Here is a 19,683-nt window from a genome sequence, read left to right as displayed (position 1 = left end):
AACCAAATAAGTCTAATATTTTCTCTTTGAGTCAAATCTAATGAGAGTAAGATTCACAAAATATTCATCCTCCTCCTTTCTTTCCCTCAATTATAATAGGTTTCCTTTGCCTCTTCATGAGATGTAATTTCTCTCATTTTACCTTCACTTTCCCCTTTTTCTGGAACAATCCCCTTTCCATCTCTAGTTTCTTTTTTTATATTTTATCAATAAAATCAAATTATACATCTACTCTCTATGTATACCTATCACAGAAATACAGTTCTGAAGAGTTATTTTATTTTTATCTTTCTATGCTTCTCTTGAGTTCTATATTTAGAGGTCAAAATTTTTTGTTGTTGTTTAGCTCTGGTTTTTTCATCAGAAATAAACGGAATTCACCTGTTTCATTGAATGTTCATTTTCTTCCCTGAAAGAAAATGATCAGTTTAGCAGGATAGTTTATTCTTGGCTGCATTCCAAGTGCTTTTGCCTTTTGGAATATCAGATTCCAGGCCTTTCGATCCTTTAAGGTGGAAGCTGCTAGGTCCTGGGTAATCCTCATTATGGCTCCTTGGTATTTGAATAGTTTTTTCTGGCTGTTTATTTTTTTCCTTGGGCCGATAGTTCTGAAATTTAGCTATGATATTCCTTGATGTTTTAATTTTCACGTCTCTTTCAGGAGGTGTTCAGTGAATTCTTTCAATGACTATTTTACCTTCTGATTCTATGACATCTGGGCAGTTCTCTTTGATGATTTCCAGAAAAATAGTGTCTAGGCTCTTTTTTTCATTGTGGTTTTCAGGAAGTCCAATAATCCTTAGATTGTCTCTCCTAGATCTATTTTCCAGGTTAGTTGTTTTCCCAAGTAGGTATTTTACATTTTTTTTTGTTTTGCTTGACTGATTCTTTATGTCTCATTGAGGCATTCATTTCCACTTGTTCAATTCTGATTTTTAGTGAATTATTTTCTTCATTTACTTTTTTTTACTTCTTTTTGTATTTGTCCAATTGAATTTTTAAGTGAGTTATTTTGTTCTGTGGATTTTTTTTCCATTTCACAAGTTCTGTTTTTTAAGGAGTTATTTTCTTTTTCCATTTCATAAATTCTGTTTTTCTGGGAGTTATTTTCTTTTTCCATTTTTGTCAAGTCTACTTTTTTTTTAATTTAATAGCCTTTTATTTACAGGATATATACATGGGTAACTTTACAGCATTAAAAATTGCCAAACCTCTTGTTCCAATTTTTCACCTCTTACCCCACACCCTCTCCCTAGATGGCAGGATGACCAGTAGATGTTAAATATATTAAAATATAACTTAGATACACAATAAGTATACATGACAAAACATTATTTTGCTGTACAAAAGATCAGACTCTGAATTATTGTACAATTAGCTTGTGAAGGAAATCAAAAATGCATGTGTGCATAAATATAGGGATTGGGAATTTAATGTAATGGTTTTTAGTCATCTCCCAGAGTTCTTTTTCTGGGCATAGCTAGTTCAGTTCATTACTGCTTCATTAGAAATGATTTGGTTGATCTCGTTGCTGAGGATGGCCTGATCCATCAGAACTGGTCATCATCTAGTATTGTTGTTGAAGTATATAATGATCTCCTGGTCCTGCTCATTGCACTCAGCATCAGTTCGTGTAAGTCTCTCCAGGCCTTTCTGAAATCATCCTGTTGGTCATTTCTTACAGAACAGTAATATTCCATAATTTTCATATACCACAATTTATTCAGCCATTCTCCAACTGATGGACATCCATTCAGTTTCCAGTTTCTAGCCACTACAAAAGGGCTGCCACAAACATTCGTTGCACATACAGGTCCCTTTCCTTCTTTATAATCTCTTTGGGATATAATCCCAGTAGTAACACTGCTGGATCAAAGGGTATGCACAGTTTGATAACTTTTTGAGCATAGTTCCAAACTACTCTCCAAAATGGTTGGATTCGTTCACAACTCCACCAACAATGCATCAATGGCTCAGTTTTCCTGCATCCCCTCCAACAATCATCATTATTTTTTCCTGTCATCTTAGCCAATCTGCCAGGTGTGTAGTGGTATCTTAGAGTTGTCTTAATTTGCATTTCTTTGATTAATAATGACTTGGAGCATCTTTTCATATGACTAGAAATAGTTTCAATTTCTTCATCTGAGAATTGTCTGTTCATATCCTTTGACCATTTTCAATTGGAGAATGGCTTGATTTTTTATAAATTAGAGTTAATTCTCTATATATTTTGGAAATGAGGCCTTTGTCAGAACCTTTGACTGTAAAAATATTTTCCCAGTTTATTGCTTCCCTTCTAATCTTGTCTGCATTAGTTTTGTTTGTACAAAAACTTTTCAGTTTGGTATAATCGAAATTTTCTATTTTGTGATCAGTAATGATCTCTAGTTCTGCTTTGGTCATAAAACCTTCCCTTCCACAGGTCTAGAGGTAAACTATCCTATGTTCCTCTAATTTATTAATAATTTCATTCTTTATGCCTAGGTCATGAACCCATTTTGACCTTATCTTGGTGTCTGGCGTTAAGTATGGATCAATGCCTAGTTTCTGCCATATTGGTTTCCAATTTTCCCAACAATTTTTATCAAACAGTAAGTTCTTATCCCAAAAGCTGGGATCTTTGGGTTTGTCAAGACTAGGTTGCTATATTTGTTGACTGTTTTGTCCCATTGAGACCTAATCTATTCCACTGATCAACTAATCTATTCCTTAGCCAATACCAAATAGTTTTGGTAACTGCTGCTCTATAATATAATTTTAGATCTGGTACAGCTAAGCCACCATCATTTGATTTTTTTCATTAATTCCCTTGAAATTCTTGACCTTTTGTTTTCCATATGAACTTTGTTGTTATTTTTCTAGGTCATTAAAATAGTTTTTGGGAGTCTGATTGGTATAGCTAAATAAATAGATTAGTTTAGGTAATATTGTCATCTTTATTATATTTGCTTTCGCCCTATCCAAGAGCATTTAATATTTTTTAATTGGTTAGATCAGACTTAATTTGTGTGAAAAGTGGTCTGTAATTTTGCTCATAAATTTTCTGATTTTCCCTTGGCAGATAGATTCCTAAATATTTTATATTATCAGTAGTTACTTTAAATGGAATTTCTCTTTGTAACTCTGACTGTTGGATTTTGTTAGTGATATATAAGAATGCTGATGACTTATGTGGGTTTATTTTATAACCAGCAACTTTGCTAAAGTTGTGGATTATTTCTAATAACTTTTAGCTTAAGAATCTCTAGGGGTTCTCTAAGTATACCATCATGTCATCGACAAAGAGTGATAATTTGGCTTCCTCATTGCCTATTCTTATTCCTTTAATCTTTTCTCAGCTCTTATTGCTATAGCTAGTGTTTCTAATACAATATTAAATAGTAGCATGGTGATAGTGGGCAACCTTGTTTCACTCCAGATCTTATTGGGAATGGTTGCAGTTTGTCTCCATTACATATGATGCTTACTGATGGTTTTAAATAGATGCTGCTGATTATTTTAAGGAAAAGTCCATTTATTCCTATACTCTCAAGTGTTTTTAATAGGAATGGATGTTGGATTTTATCAAATGCTTTTTCTGCATCTATTGAGATGATCATATGGTTTTTGTTAATTTGGTTATTAACATGGCCAATTATATTGATAGTTTTCCTAATATTGAACCAGCCCTGCATTCCTGGTATAAATCCTACTTTGTCAAGTCTACTTTTAATGACTTATATGCTTTTTCCATTTCACTAAATCTATTTTGTAGTGAATTTTCTTCAGATGATTTGTGTGGTCTTTTCTAAACCCTCTTATAAAGTTCTCCTTTTCTTTCCCCATTTTTCTTCCAGTTCTCTTTTAAGATCCTTTAAAATTTCTTTGAGGAGAGCCTAGTATGATGGAGATCAATTTATATCACCCTTTGGGGCTTCATCTAGAGATGATCGGCTTTTAGTCTCCTCAGGGTTTGAAATCTGTCCTCTTTCACCATAAAAACTATCCAAGATCAGAGTTCTTTTTGCTTTTTTACTCATTTTTTTAAAAAGTTGAGATCCGCTTCTAGGGCAAGGGAGGTTGTTCAAGTTTCCTCTATAAGTGGCAGCAGTTGAACTGACTGAATTCCAGTGCTGGATGGGCATGGCCAGGTTCCATGAAATTCTGGCATTTCAGGGTTCTCTATTTATCTTTTGTGTTTGCATTGGGTGTTTTATAATTTCTCTGCTGATCTACTGGCTTGCACCCAAGGCAGAGTAGCCAACACTGTTGTAGATTCCTCTGCCCTGCAGATCCCATACCACCCCAGTCTGTGCTGTCTGCACTAGGTGTCTGTGCTCGGTCTCCTTGCACTTGGCCCACCTCCCTCTATGCCCAATTAAAACAGATCTTTTCTGGTGATCTTTAAAATTATCTTCTGCTGGTAATTTGTTACACTCCCAATATTTGTGAATTCTGCCAGTCCAGAATTAATTCAGAGGCTGAATTTGGCAATTAGTCTGAGGGTTGTGGGAGAAAGTCAGAAAGAAACATGTGTCCTCTCCGCCATCTTGACTCCACCCCATGGTGGGTGTTTTTATCCTTGGTTACAAACTTTTGATTCTAATCTTTTAAAGTCTTTTTTCCCCTCTCAAAATTCATGGATGAGTTCCCTGTGCATACATTTCAATCAAGTATTTGCTAACAACCTCCTAGGGACCAGACACTATGGACTAAGCACTGAAAATCAAACAAATGCAAGAATTCTTATCCTCAAAGAATTTATATTCTAAAGGGGGGACAAGAGAAGGAGCTACAACATGTACATATAGGTTTAGTGCAGTATTAAACCTTAATAGCTTAAAGCTTTAATTGAAACCTTAATAGCATAAAACAATTTGTGGGACATTTTGTATATAAGTACATATAGAATATAATAGCTAATACACAATATTAATAGCCAGAACTTTAACATTTGTAAAGCTTTATATGCTTATTATCTTGTTTTAATTTATTTAGATCCCAATTACTGTAATTCACAATCCCATTTGGAATCTCATAATTGAATGTAGAGTCACAAAATTATGATTTATTATCAAAAATGTTTGATTTGAATTCTTATTTTATAAACCTATACATCCAGGGTCATGAATACTTATTTTATAAACCAATATATCTAGGGTCATGTAAAATTTTCTCAAGCAAAAAGGGGTTGTGAGTGGGAAAAGTTTAAGAAGCACTAATTTTTAACAACTCTTCCTTTCCCTCCACATCAGAATTATTTCTCTTTCTGCCTTCAGAATTTCATTTTTAAGAGTTTCCCATCTTTCCTAGACTGACTCCCCTGTAGAATTTTAAGTTATGTGTATACCTATCCTTTATCTTTTAGCTTCTCTCCTCCCAAAATTGAGTTTATGTGTCAGCTTCTGCCTTAACCCAAAAGGGGAGCAGAGAAACATTGATTCCCTGAAAAGAGTCCCATAATCTCTACCTCAGTGATCCACACTGGTGAAAATCAGCTCTGGAATAGAAGTTCCCATTGGTTCATTCACCTTTTGAAGAATGAAAGTTTCAGGAGGGCAATGTCAAGGAGTGATGAGCTGCTGAGATTTAGGCTGAGAGAGCTTGAACAGATGTTCCCCATCTCCACTTCATTATACCTCAGTGCCAGGTGTGTGATCATTTCCCAAATTTCTCAACAACTTCATCTTCCTGGAAGCCTTTTTTGGAGCTGCCCACAGAGTCCACAGAAATATGTCCTGTACTCCTGAGGCACCTAGAGCCTCTACTGTTGGTGGTGATTTTTAATCATAAGCCATCTTTTATAAGTCTTATGTGTAAAAAATTTGTTTTCCTAATGAGAATGTGAGACCCCTGAAAGCACAGATCACTTCATAGACCTTGGTATTCCTATAGTCCTAGGCACATAATGTAGACTCAGTGAATTCTTAAATGAAATGGGAAGTTTCTGTTTGCTGTAAGAATGAATGTTCAAAAAGTCTTCCCTTGACAAATCATGTAGAATCCTATTTGTCACTTTCTAGGGTAGGTAATTATTTACTTGGGCTGCTCTCTACTTCTGTTCTGTGTCACTGACATGCAGGAGAATGACGTTGATACTGGGAGTATTGGGACCTTCCCTAAACTCTGAAGCTCCCTGTATTTTCTGGCCCTTAATTGGCATCGACATGTTGATACACAAAGGAAGTCAAAGTTTCTTTCTCAGTGAACTGGTCAACAGCAGCAAAGGATAACTCTGAGGTTCAAAACATTTTAATGAAAATTGGGTAACAAGAGTAGGATGCAGATGTTCATATTCTTGATTAATTAATCAAAATTTAGTGAGAAAGTTAGTGACAGTACATCACATCAGAGCAATCCTGGAGTTTTTACAGGTGAGTCCTGGGACCACCCTTCCAGCTGTTGGTCACCAAGGTCCTGCCAGCCCCCTCTTCTACTCACTGTAGAACTTTTGCCATTGTGATTCTTAATAACAACACTAATTAATATTGAAGTTCCTATGAAAATATCAGTGATATTATTTTCAAAAACTGCACCATCAGAGTGTAAAGAGGAATAGATTTGGAGTCAAAGGACTCCAGATTCAATCTGGTTTAGATTCTAGCTGCATGACATTGGGCAAAATACATTACTTCAGCTATTGAGCCTGTTCTTTATACAGGCTTGCTAGAAAGGGCTCTACTGGCCTTTCCTTCAAGAATCCAAAGTCATCTCCTCCAAAAGGAACCTATGAACAGTAGTTTATTATCATTAGTTATTATATAATTTTGTCATATAATTATTTATTATATTCTATGCAATCTTAATTTAATATATAATTTACTACATAATTATGGTATAATTAATTCTATGATTTTAATTATTAATATTATATTATTATAATGATTTACAAAGTATCTTCCTCATATCAGCCCTGTGAAATATATATTACTCCTAGGATTATAAGAATATAGACTTAAAAGACTTGGTGATTTTAAAGGCCATAGAGTTCAACTTCCCCACCACCATTTTGTAGATGAGGAAACTGAGATTGAGTGAGAAGTGGACATCTAACCAAAGTCACAAAGCTAAATATATGGCTCAGATTTTCAAAATCCAGCATCTTTTTGTATGATACCATCATCCCTTTTCCACTGCAGAAGCCAGTCTGAAGACTGCAGAGCATTCAACATAGGAGGCAACTGAGACAAACTCACCACATGGACTTCATTTGAATTTCTGTCTCATTGTATTCCTTCTTGCCATTTGGTGACAGAAAAGAGAAATTAGTGGGAAAGCTAGTGAGAGTATAAGTCACATCGGAGCAATCATGAGGTTTTTACATTGTTCCTTATGGCATGAAGTTTTTTCCCTACCCCCATGCACAACAAATGTGAGATTATCAAAAGTATTTTAACAGCAGCACCAAATATGGGCATGGTTCATAATTGATTTAATATGATTCCAACTCAAAACATGCCCAGTCCTGAGGGTGGGGAGGGGGATCATGAAATGGGCATCCTGAAATGGGACAGAATGTGGTGATGGGAGAGAAGAGCAAGCCCATGTGCCTTCCCCCTCTCCTGTTTATCTCTTGATTTTATTCATCAGAAAGACCAGAACTGAATTTCATTTGACACTGCCACTGGAGAAATAATTGGAAACAGGATTCAGATGGAAAATATTGGTAAATAGAATGCCATGTCTATTTTAAGATCTTCGATCATTTCAGGCTCTAATGTGGCATAGTAGAAAGAGCTACAGATAGGAGAGTAGAACCACAGTCCCAATTCTGTTACTGTCTGATGGAGTCTCTTTGAACAAGTCTCTTCTCTCCCTGCTCTGGGTCTCGGTTTGGTTTTATATGACAGAAGCATTGACTCTAATTTATAAGAAATCAAGCCATTCTCCAATTGATAAATAGTCAAAGGATATGAACAGACAATTTTCAGATGATGAAACTGAAACTATTACCACTCATATGAAAGAGTTCCAAATCACTATTGATCAGAGAAATGCAAATTAAGACAACTCTGAGATACCACTACACATCTGTCAGATTGGCCAGAATGACAGGGAAAGATAACGTGGAATGTTGGAGGGGATGTGGGAAAACAGGGACACTAATACATTGTTGGTGGAGTTGTGAACACATCCAGCCATTCTGGAGAGCAATTTGGAACTATACCCAAAAAGTTATCAAACTGTGCATACCCTTTGATCCAGCAGTGTTTCTACTGGCTTATACCCCAAAGAGATACTAAAGAAGGGAAAGGGACCTATATGTGCCAAAATGTTTGTGGCAGCTCTGTTTGTAGTGGCCAGAAGCTGGAAAATGAATGGATGCCCATCAATTGGAGAATGGTTGAGTAAATTGTGGTATATGAATGTTATGGAATATTATTGTTCTGTAAGAAATGACCAGCAGGACAAATACAGAGAGGATTGGCAAGACTTACATGAACTGATGCTGAGTGAAATGAGCAGAACCAGGAGATCATTATATACTTCAACAACGATACTGTATGAGGATGTATTCTGATGGAAGTGGATTTCTTCAACAAAGGGAAGATCTAACTTAGGTTCAATTGATCAAGAATGGACAGAAGCAGCAACACCCAAAGAAAGAACACTAGGAAATGAATGTAAACTGCTTGCATTTTTGTTCTTCTTCCCGGGTTATTTATACCTTCTAAATCCTATTCTCCCTGAGCAACAAGAAAACTGTTCTGTTCTGCACACATATATTGTATCCAAGATCTACTGTAACCTATTTAACATGTATAGGGCTGCTTGCCATCTGGGGGAGAGGGTGGAGGGAGGGAGGGGAAAAATCGGAACAGAAGGGAGTGCAAGGGATAATGCTGTTAAAAAAATTACCCTGGTATTGGTTCTGTCAATAAAAAGTTATTTTAAATAAATAAATATATATATATATATATATATATATATATATATATATATATATATATATATATGTATGACAGAAGCAGGTTGGGCTAGATGATCATTAAAGTCATACAGATCTGGTAGTCTATGAGCCAAGCTCTTTTTCCAGGTTTAATAGTTTATTATCTGAGGTCTCATTAAGCTCTGAAATCCTACATTGTAAGGATGGGATTTGGTTTGGATTTTTGAGGTCTTACATTCTGCTTTCTGAGGTCCCTTTTACCTTAGAGGCAATATGGTACAGTGAAAGAGTGATGGATCTTGAGTAGGGAAGACCTGACTTCAAATCTGCCTCTGATATTTAATAGATGTGTCATTTCATGAAATTCTCAGTTTCTTCATTCATATTATGAGGGGGTTGTTCTAGATGGCCATTGAGTCCCTTCTAGCTTTAGATCTAAGATCTTCACTTTATGCTAGAAGGATTCTTCCAGCTCTAATATTTGATAATGGGATTAAAAGTACTTCTTTTTCTTCAAGTTACCAGGTGGCTCAAAACCTTTTAATCCCTTCTTATTTACTCTAAGAGTAAATGCCCATTCTGTAGCCTCACATATAAGATTTTTCCAGGTCTGATTCCTATACCTTTCCAACCTTATAGCCTTCCCCGTCCCTTCCAAAGTCCAGTAAAATCATAGTTTTTCCTTGAATTTGATGTTTTGTATCCTATCTTGTTGCATTCACACAAGCTCAACTTTGTACCTAAAATCCTTGCTTCCAGTATCTCAATCATCTTTCATCATCTTTCATCACCTCCATCATCTCCATCACCTTCCATCATCTCCATCATCTTCCAGCATTTCCTCATCTTCCATTATTTCCACCTCCCTGAACACTTTACTTCATTCAAATTCAGCTTAGCTCAGGTATTACCTTTTCCAGGAAGTCTTTCTTCATCACTTCTCCTTTTGATATACTTATCTGTGTGAAAGAGAAGTGGTCCATTCTCTAGTCTCAATTATGACAAGGGGCCTCAACTTCTCCATTAAATCAATCAAGCAAGCAGAAGTACAAACTAGGAGTGAACAAGGCCTAGAAATACCTATTGAATCAATCAAAGGCATAAACAAGGTGTGAACAATCAAAGGAAGATTGAAATGCTTTGGGACCATTGAATGAAAACAAATGACACTACATGGGAATGTGTCTTCTGATTGGTTGAGGAGACTCAGTCATGCTCCATGGGGCTTGGACAAACCTGTTCAAAAAGGGAATCACTTTGTGGGGAGGAGACAGTTTCTATCCCCTTCTCTCTATTCCTTGACCATAGGGAGAAGATCTTGTAAACCTCAAAAGGTATGGGAGTTTCCCATCCTTCCTAGACTGACTTCCCCTGTAGAAGTCACCCACTACTTCTACCCACAATGGCAAGAGTGTTGTGTCAGGAGCTAAAGACAATTTAGACATAAGGCACTTCAAGGGAACTTCATGAGGGCCCCAAGAAGGAAGAAAAGGACTTCCATCCATCCACACTTAATCTTTAGCCATTTGTACTCCTAAGTTTCTTACTTCCTCCTGGACTTCGTAGATACTTCTGAGACAGCACTCCCAAACTTTTAGTAGAGATGTTTTTCTACTAACTATTTTTACTATCTTAATAAATAGTTCTAAACTATTGCTATTTTAATCTGGCTAGCTAATTGCTAACTCGATAATGAATGGAGAGCTACCACTAGGAATTTCTAAGTGATAAAATTAGAAAAACACTTTGAACTCCTTGGAGTTACCAATAGAATTCTGAAGGGAAAACTCATCATCCCCTGGAGTCCTACACCACTGATAGGAGTGGGATTTGAGTGGGTGATCCTAGAGCCTGACTTTTATATTTAAACATACGCACGCACACACACACACACACACACACACACACACACAATTTTGTTTCCTATCAGAAGATCATAGGGTCCTCCAGGGCAGAGATAATTTCATTTTTGTTTTGTCTCCCAAGTGCCTAGCATAGTGCCTTACACCTATTAGGTATTTAATAAATGCTTATTGAATTCCCTGAATGGAATGGACTAGACCCCTACCAATGCAAGGTCGAACTACTCTTTCCATATGATGCTTTTTTGGGTCTGCAGGGAAGACTTGGGTTCAAAAGAAATACAATCTTCTGCCACAAGGCGACTCAATTATCTAAAGTGGTTGCACTTGCCCTTGTTCTAAAAGAGAAGGATTTGATACAGATGAGATTTTAGCTCTGGATGAATTTTTTATTGAAAATGTTACTTAATGCTGCTCTAATGGATTTTAAATGTTGTGGATGCATTACTAAGTAGGTTTGAGTCTTCAGAATTCTTCCTCCATGTGGGAGGTTGAGAAATTCACTTTGAGAGAATGCTGAAGGGAGTGAATGACTTCCCATGAGCCATCTTGAGGTGCTACTATCTGATTCATGATGTTGGGACTGCAATGCTTTTTGTAAGATCTTTGAAAAAAGTTTGTGGATGACTTTTGCTCTTACATCTCTGTCATTTCCAGATATCCCCTACTCCTATCATCCCCAGAAAGTAAACAAGTAAACAAACAGAAAGTCATGTTGACAGTACCTGACAGCATATATCACATTTTATACCCATAGTTCACTATCTTTCCAATGAAAGGAGGTTGGTGCATTTCCTCATCTTTTCTCTTGGGTCAGATGGCTATTGTAATAACATAATATTCAACTTTTAAAAATTTAGTTTTATGTTGCTTTTGTCATTGTGTATATCAAAGGTCACTCTTGAGCCAGGTCTTCCTGAACTTGGAGGCTAGTTCTCTATCTCTTGTGCCACAGCTGCCTCTGCTCAGAAATAAAATGTTCTTATTCTGCAAACTGCCTGAGTAATGGTAAAAAGAACTCCAAATCAAGAAAACTGAATTCTAGGCCCACAGTTGGTCCACTCTCTACTGTCTGATTTTTGACAGATCCTTCTCTCTGGGCTTCAAATTCCTCACTGTAACATTGAGAAAGTGGACTCTATTTTATCTGAGGATCTTTCTAGCTTTAAAATCTAAAATTCAAGGTTCAGGCTACTTGGTAATTGTATGGCCTGGAAGAACTCACATTTCCAATAAAATGAATGCTAGTTGAAGTCAGGAGCTATTTTATGTTTGCCTTTTTTCTCCCCACACCTGGTATAGTATAGTATCACATGATACTAGATTAATAAATATTGATTGATTGAATAAAATGAGATAAATAGCATCTGTGCTCACTATCTCACAGGATAATTATGAGGACCAAAAAGTATGTTAAATATAAATTACTTTGTAAACCAAAAACCATCATATACACACAGACTATTGTTGTTTTAACAGAAAATAGGCCATATGTTTTAGAATTTTGTGCTTTGATATGGAAGTGAGGTTGATTCAAATTTATTAAAATCTCCTGCTTTGAACAAATGCTAGTATAGCCCTTTAAAAATGATGAGGTTCCAACAATCATCACAGTCAGATGCTGTTATGTTGGTTCTTTAAAAAACAAGCCAGAAAAAAAATCCACAGCTGTCTATTTTTTTAAAAGTTTCATTGATGTATTTTGGTTTTGCATCACAGTCTTTTCCAAATTTACTCTAAACCCCAGCTCCACCTTTCATCATAACAAAGGAGAAAAAAATATCCCTACTCAATGTCTGATGGAGTAGGCAAAATTCTGTATGAGTAGTTCCCCATCTCTCTAAGGAAAGAAAGCATAATACCCACCAGTGTGTTTTTATTGGACACTAAAAAATCAGATGTGCACTCATCCAATGGATCTAATAGGATTACCTTTGCAGAATCCTAAAACTGGAAATCCAAAACACCTGTGTCTTCCATCTAAAAACTGTGGAGACTTGGGAAATCTATCAAATTACTGTACAATCTCTATTTGTCAATCTGTAAAGTAAAAGTGATTGCTCATACATGACATGCAATGGTTGTAAAATGCCCATCTACATTTGCACAACTGGAAAAAGCATTGACAGTCCTGCCCTTTCCCTTACTCAGTTTGGTATATCTCAGTTTACACTGTTTTGGTGCCTCTTTGTGCCACTCAGATTTTATCACCTGCAGTTGTTGTTCAATCATTTTTCAGTCATGTCAAACTCTTTGTAACCCAATTGGGGTTTTCTTGGCAAAGATACTGGAGAGATTTTCCATTTCCTTCTGCAGCTCATTTTACAGATGAGGAAACTGAGGCAAACAGGATGAAGCGGCTTGCCAAGAGTCATATAGCTAGTAAGTGTCTGCGGTCAGATTTGAACTCAGGAAGATGAGTTTTCTTGACTCTAGACCCAGCACTCCATGTACTGTAGTGCCACTTAGCTGCCCCATCACTGGGAGATAACAATTTAAATGAGAAATGATGAACTGTGCCAGAAAGTCCCCTACCCTAAGAAAAGATGGCAAGTCTTGTCTTCATTATATAAGGTAGAGGAACATCTTGGATTTAATATTTAACTTCTCCAAACATTTGGAGGAAGAATAAGGTCAGTAGGGACCTTATTCATTTTCCTCATCTATAAAATAAGTCAGTTACATAGATTATACTTGAGATCCCATCTAACTCTAACAATCTGTTCTAAGATCCCTGTCATTTCTAACATTCTACATACTAATATTCTGCATTGTAATGTAATTCTAATATTCTACATACATAAGGTCTCATCTAGCTCTGACATCTGGGGTTCCAAGGTCCCCATCCAGCTCATCCAATGGGAAAGGACCCATCACTTTTGGGGATGCTTCCTAAAAGTTGTAGTCAGTGACTCACAACTATTGGACACTTTGACAAAGTTGGGAAAACTCTGGATGTGGAGTCCCAAGAAGAATTGGGTCCCAATCCAAAGATCAACACAAACTAAGCTGCAGGGCTATTGGGAAGTCACTGTCTTCTCAACCTCAGTTCCCCCATTTGTGAAGTGGGGATAACAAAACTCAAACTTCCTCCCTCTCATGTGAGGAAAATACTTTATAAAGATTAAGGCCCCAGAGAGATGTGTGGTATTATTACACCCTATTGTGTCTAATGCCGTTTATATTGCGCTAACTCTCATGCAGAAAGTGGTGGGTGGCCTGGGGATGAAAAATAAGCTGCAGGAGGCTTGAAAGACTAAGTCTCAATATCCCTGGCTTATAGTGCTTAGCAGGAACCTCTCTGAACTTTGCCTTTAACATCTATAAAAAAGGAAGTTGAAAGAAAAGAAGTCATTTCTCACTCTACTATTCTATATTTAGAGAGACAGACATGACATGTATATATGGATACTCACATATATATTTATATGCATGTTCTTATATCTACACATTATGTATATGTGTGTATATTTGTGTATGCATGTGTCTATATAGATATTGATCTGTATAAATATATGGCTATGTCTATATAGATATATGCACCTATATAAATGTGCCTTATATGCATTGTGTCTATATATCAATATGCATATGTGCATATATACACACATATATGCCTACATGGAAGCACATTATATTGCATGTGTTGTGTGTGATATGATGTATATATAATAATCTTGTATGTATCTATATATTTACATACATATTTTACTATAGCAAGCATTTACATAGCACTTTAAGTTCTGCAAACCGCTTTACAGCTCTCTTCCAGCTCTCAAATCCTTTCTCCTTTTTACTAAGGTTCTTTTTAGCTTGAATAGTGAGATTCTAAGTCCCTTCCTGTCCAGACATTTTAGGATGTCATAATTACAATGATGGCTAGCATTTAGCTTCACGGTTTGCAAAGCACTTTCCATATGTTCCCTCATTGGATCCTTACAACTACCCTGGAAAGTAGGTGCTATTATTATCTCTGTGGTACAGATGGAGAAACTGAGACTAAAAGAGTCTAAAGTGTTTTGCTCTGGATCACACAGCTAGGAAGTTCTGAAAAGAACTGCCAATAGGATAATGGAAATCATTAGCAGAAAGCAGGGCTGAGGGGAAAGGTTTTCTACAAATGAGCTGCTGCTTATTGACCTAACTCAGCTCCTGATATGGGACTTTCTTATCATTGCCTCCCCACTGACCTTGGTCTTCCTTGAAGTTTTTGGAGAAACTAAATATTAGACTCTCCTTGTTCCTTAGCCATATATAATGAGGCTGGGGCTTCATTTTTTTTCAGTGTGGGTACAGTCCTTCACTTCTCATTGAAGCTGTTATCTCTGGGTGATAAAGTATTTTGTCATGATGTGCCTACTTTGAGGTCAGAGGACTCTAACTCAAATCTGGAACTGTCTCACTGCCTGTGTCAAATCATTAAATCTCTCTAAATCTCCATTCCCTCATCTGTAAATTGAGGAAAGTTCAGCTGAAGACTTTTAAGGTCCTTTCTAGTGCTATTATCTTAAAACTAGAAGTAGGTCCTGGCTTGGACTCTGTTGCTTATATCCTATATGATTTTCTCATTACTTTACTCATCATTAAATTAAGACAATTAGAAAGATATTTGAGATCTCTTCCTATTCTGACAGTCTGATTCTAAAGTTCCAAAATTCTAACAGTGAACAAGGTTCTAAGGCCTTATCCTGGATTCTAAGATCCCCATCAGCTCTAGAATTTCATACAGTGTTTGAGGACCTCATCTAGCTTTGACATTCTAAGTCTAAGTTCCCCATCCAGTTTTAAATTCTACACATCATTCTAAGGCTTTATCTAGCTTTGATATTGTGGGTTTTAAGTCCTGTAATTTTAGGTTTTTTCAGATGTCACTTATAAGATCATGGTTCTGTTGTAAATATAGTCACACAGAGAAAGATGATAAAAGGCCCTCAACCACAAGTCCCAAATCCCCATCCTAGTGTGGAGCTATACTTGAAACTGTATAGATGTCTCAATTAAGAAATTGTAAAATAGAGAGAGAATAAGGAAAAATTGTCTAACAGAAAAGAGACACACAAGAAAGAATTTTACAGTGGAGGGGCAAATGAAGAGGCTGATGGGCAACATTTAAACCTCACTCTTATCAGAACTGATTAATATAGGGAAGGATACACACACATAGTTGTATATACAAATGTAATTTGTTCAATGGGGAAATAGGAGAGGAAGGAGATAATTAAGGGGAAAATAGATGAAGGGAGAAGCTGTCTAAAAGCAAAATAGATTTTTGAGGAGAAAAAGAAAAGAGAGAGAGAATGGAAAGAGAAAGAGAGAGAAAGAGGAGAAAGAAGATAGGAAAACACAATTAGTAATCATAACTGTGAATGTGAATGGAATGAGCTCACCCATAAAATGAAAGTGAATAGCAGACTAGATTAGATTGGTTTCTAAACCAATATCCAACAATATGTTGTTTACAATAGACACACTTAAAACAGAAAAAACCAACAGAGTAAAGGTAAGAGAGTGGAACAGAATCTATTCTGTTTCAGCTGAAGTAGAAAAAAAATCAGGAGTAATGATCTCAGACAAAGAAAAAGCAAAAATAGACCTAATTAAAAGGGATAATTAGTAAAACTACAATTTGCCAAAAGGTATCACAGACAATGAGATAATATCAAGAAAAATTTACAAGAAGTTTTCCTAATAAAGAACTCATTTCTCAAATATATGGAACTGAGGATAGAATAGAACTGAGCCAAATTTATAAAAATAAAAGTCCCAACTTACAAATGGTCAAAGAATATAAACAGGCAGTTTTCAGAAGAAGAAACAAAGCTATCTATAGACATATGAAAAAAAAGTTCTAAATCACTATTAAATAGAAAAAGGGAAATTAAAACAACTCTGAGGTACCACCTCATACCTATCTGAAACAACAACTGCTGGAGGCAATGAAGGGAAGTTCATACACTAATGAACTCTTGGTGGAGTAGAGAAATTCTCTAACTCTTCAGGAGAATAATTTGGAAATATGCCCAAAGGCCTATAAAACTGTGCATACTCTCTAATGCAACGGTAACACTAACTAGATCTGTATCCCAAAAGGAAAAAGGATCCATATTTACCAAAATACTTATAGCAGCTCTTTTTGTGTTGGCAAAGAATTGGAAATTGAGAGGGTGCTTAACAGTTGGAGAATGGCTACAGAACTTTGGCATAGGATTGTGGAGTACTATTGTGCTATAAGAAATGATAAAGGAAGCAGTTCCAAAAAAAATGGCAAAACTTATATAAACTGAGAGAAAGTAAAGTGAGAACCAGATCATTGTGTACAATAATAGCAATGATATAATGGTGATCAACTATGAAAGACTTGGCTACTTTGATCAATAGTCCAAGACAATTCCAAAGGACTCAGGATGAAAAAGTACTATCCACCTCCAGAGTGACAAATGATGAACTCTGAATGCAAATTCAAATATAATTTTCTCATTTTCTTGTTCTTGTTTATTTTAAAAGTATAGCTGATATGAAAATATGTTTTATAGAATTTCACATGTATAATCGATATCATACTAACTGGACACCTACTGTATGATTGACAGTGGCAGGCTGGTGCTATGGAGATACATGATCTCCTGCCTTCAAGGAGCTGACAGTCTAGTTGGAGAGATAAGGCGAATATGGGGATATGTGGATGGTACACAAGCCATTTCCTCTGTTGCTTCTTAGCAGCATTGTCCATCTCCACAATGAAAAACAAGCTTCTTAGGACAATTCTAACTGAGTCTGGTAAGGAAAAGATGACATGGGATAGTTAGATTTAAAACTGGAATGAGTCCTGTAGATCTTCTAATCCAACGCCCTAATTTTTATTTGATTTTTTTCCTAAGTTTTATTGTGGCCTTTTGTTTTTACACCACTGTCATTTCCCTTAAATGCCTTGCTCCCCAACCCCACCAGCTCCAGTCAACCCCTTCCTTGTTTCAAAGGCAAACATTTAAGCAAAGCCAACCAACACAGTGACTACATCTTAACTGGGTATGTGGCATGACCCCCACCCCCACAGCCTCAGTCCTTCCCCCTCCCCTAGGTAGAGAACAGGAATTTATTCTCTAGCACAAAAGAAATAGACACAAAATACCATAAAAAAATCTAAGTTGGCCAGTGCTTAAAATATGAAACTGTAACTCATTGCTTCCATTAAACTCATCATACTTTTGGAGAAAACACCCCGAACTTCCTTTTTTCTCCTATTCTATATCTTCTAATAGTTAACTATCATCTTCTATTTTTTCCTATTTTACTCCAGTCTTTAATGAAGTGGTGGCCTTTTCCTAGCCAGTATTACCTCCCCTCCATTACCCCCAAAGGATACCCCTAAAATATTTACTCTGTCTCTCTCTCTGTCTCTCTCTCTCTTTCTTTCTCTTTCTCTCTCTCTCTCTCTCTCTCTTCTCTCTATCTAAGTCTCTGTGGTCTCTCTGTGTGTATCACTGTCTGTATTTCTCCATGTCACTGTCTCTCTCTCTCTCTCTCTCTGTCTCTGTCTCTCTCTCTCTCTCTCTGTCTGTCTTTCTCTCTCTGTCTCTGTCTCTCTCTCTCTGTCTCTCTCTCTCTCACACACACATCTCATTCCTCCTCCTCACATCCTGCCTCCTCTGCTATCTTAAAATATGTCCAGGTTTTACCATCCTTAAAATTAAAAAAAAAAACCTTTCATTTAATCCCCATGATCCTTTCAAACTATCCTCCTCTGTTTCTCCTCTCTTTTGCAAACAAAATCCTGAAAAAGTTCTCTACATTTATTCTATTAACTTCCTCTCCATTCACTTCCTAAATCTGTACAATCTGCTTTCTGACTTGATTAGTAAACTTAAACTACTCTCTTCAAAAGACCATTGACTTCTTAATTCCTCTAACCAAAGCCCTTTTCTCAGACTCTCCCCATATTAACCTCTCCGGAGAATCTGATGCTCCTAACTATCCTTTCTCCTCCTAGATCTTCTTTCCTCTCTGGGTTTTCATAATATAGCTTTCTCTTGGTTCCCCTCTGTACATCACCTCCTTGATGTCTTGATTACCTTCAAGAATGATTAACATACCTGCCAACTAGGAGAGGGGGTGGGGGGAAGAAGGGGAAAATTTGCAACAAAAGATTATGCAAAGGTCAATGTTGGAAAAATACCCATGAATATGCTTTGTAAATAAAAAGCTTTAATAAAAAAATTAAAAAAGAATGATGGACAAATAATAACAACCAATACCACTGCACTGCATCCTCTGCTTGATAATCATCTATATCCTACCCCTTATTTGTTGATGTACGTCTAGCTTCTGTACTGAGCTCTCTTTGCTTTGTTTACTTTCTCATTAGTTCCATGGCTTTAATGATCATCTTTATGAAGATATTTTCCAGATCTATATATTCAGCCCTGGTGTCTCTCCTGAGCTCCAACTCTGTATCACTGCCAATAAGACATTTCTTGTTGGACATTTCATTGGCATCTTAAACTCAATATATGCCCCAAAAAGAGAATTTATCTTTTGCCCAAGACACCTCTTTTTTAACTTCTATATTTCTATCAAGGACACTTTCATCTTTCTTGTTATCCTGCTTTACCATATCAGCATCCTCTATTCTTCCTTCTTCCTTATTACCACCACCTCCCCCGTCCAGTCAGATGCCAAGTCTGATGAATTCTACTTCCATAATATCCCTTGCATTTTACCATTTTTCTCCACTCTCACAGCCCCCTCTCTAGCTCAGCCCACATCACCTCTCTTCTAGGCTATCACAATATCTTCTTAATTGGTCTCCCTGGCTCCAATCCTGCCCTTTTCCAGTATGTCCCTCATACAGCTGCCAAACTGTTATTCCTAAAATGTAGAATTGGCTGTGTTATTCTCCTGCCCCCAAAGCTCCAGTAGTGGGCTCATTGTCCTATGGATAAATTACAAAGCCTA

Source organism: Sarcophilus harrisii, chromosome 2 (assembly GCF_902635505.1).
Source record: "Sarcophilus harrisii chromosome 2, mSarHar1.11, whole genome shotgun sequence".
Lineage (NCBI taxonomy): Eukaryota > Metazoa > Chordata > Mammalia > Dasyuromorphia > Dasyuridae > Sarcophilus > Sarcophilus harrisii.
This window is presented reverse-complemented; position numbering follows the sequence as displayed.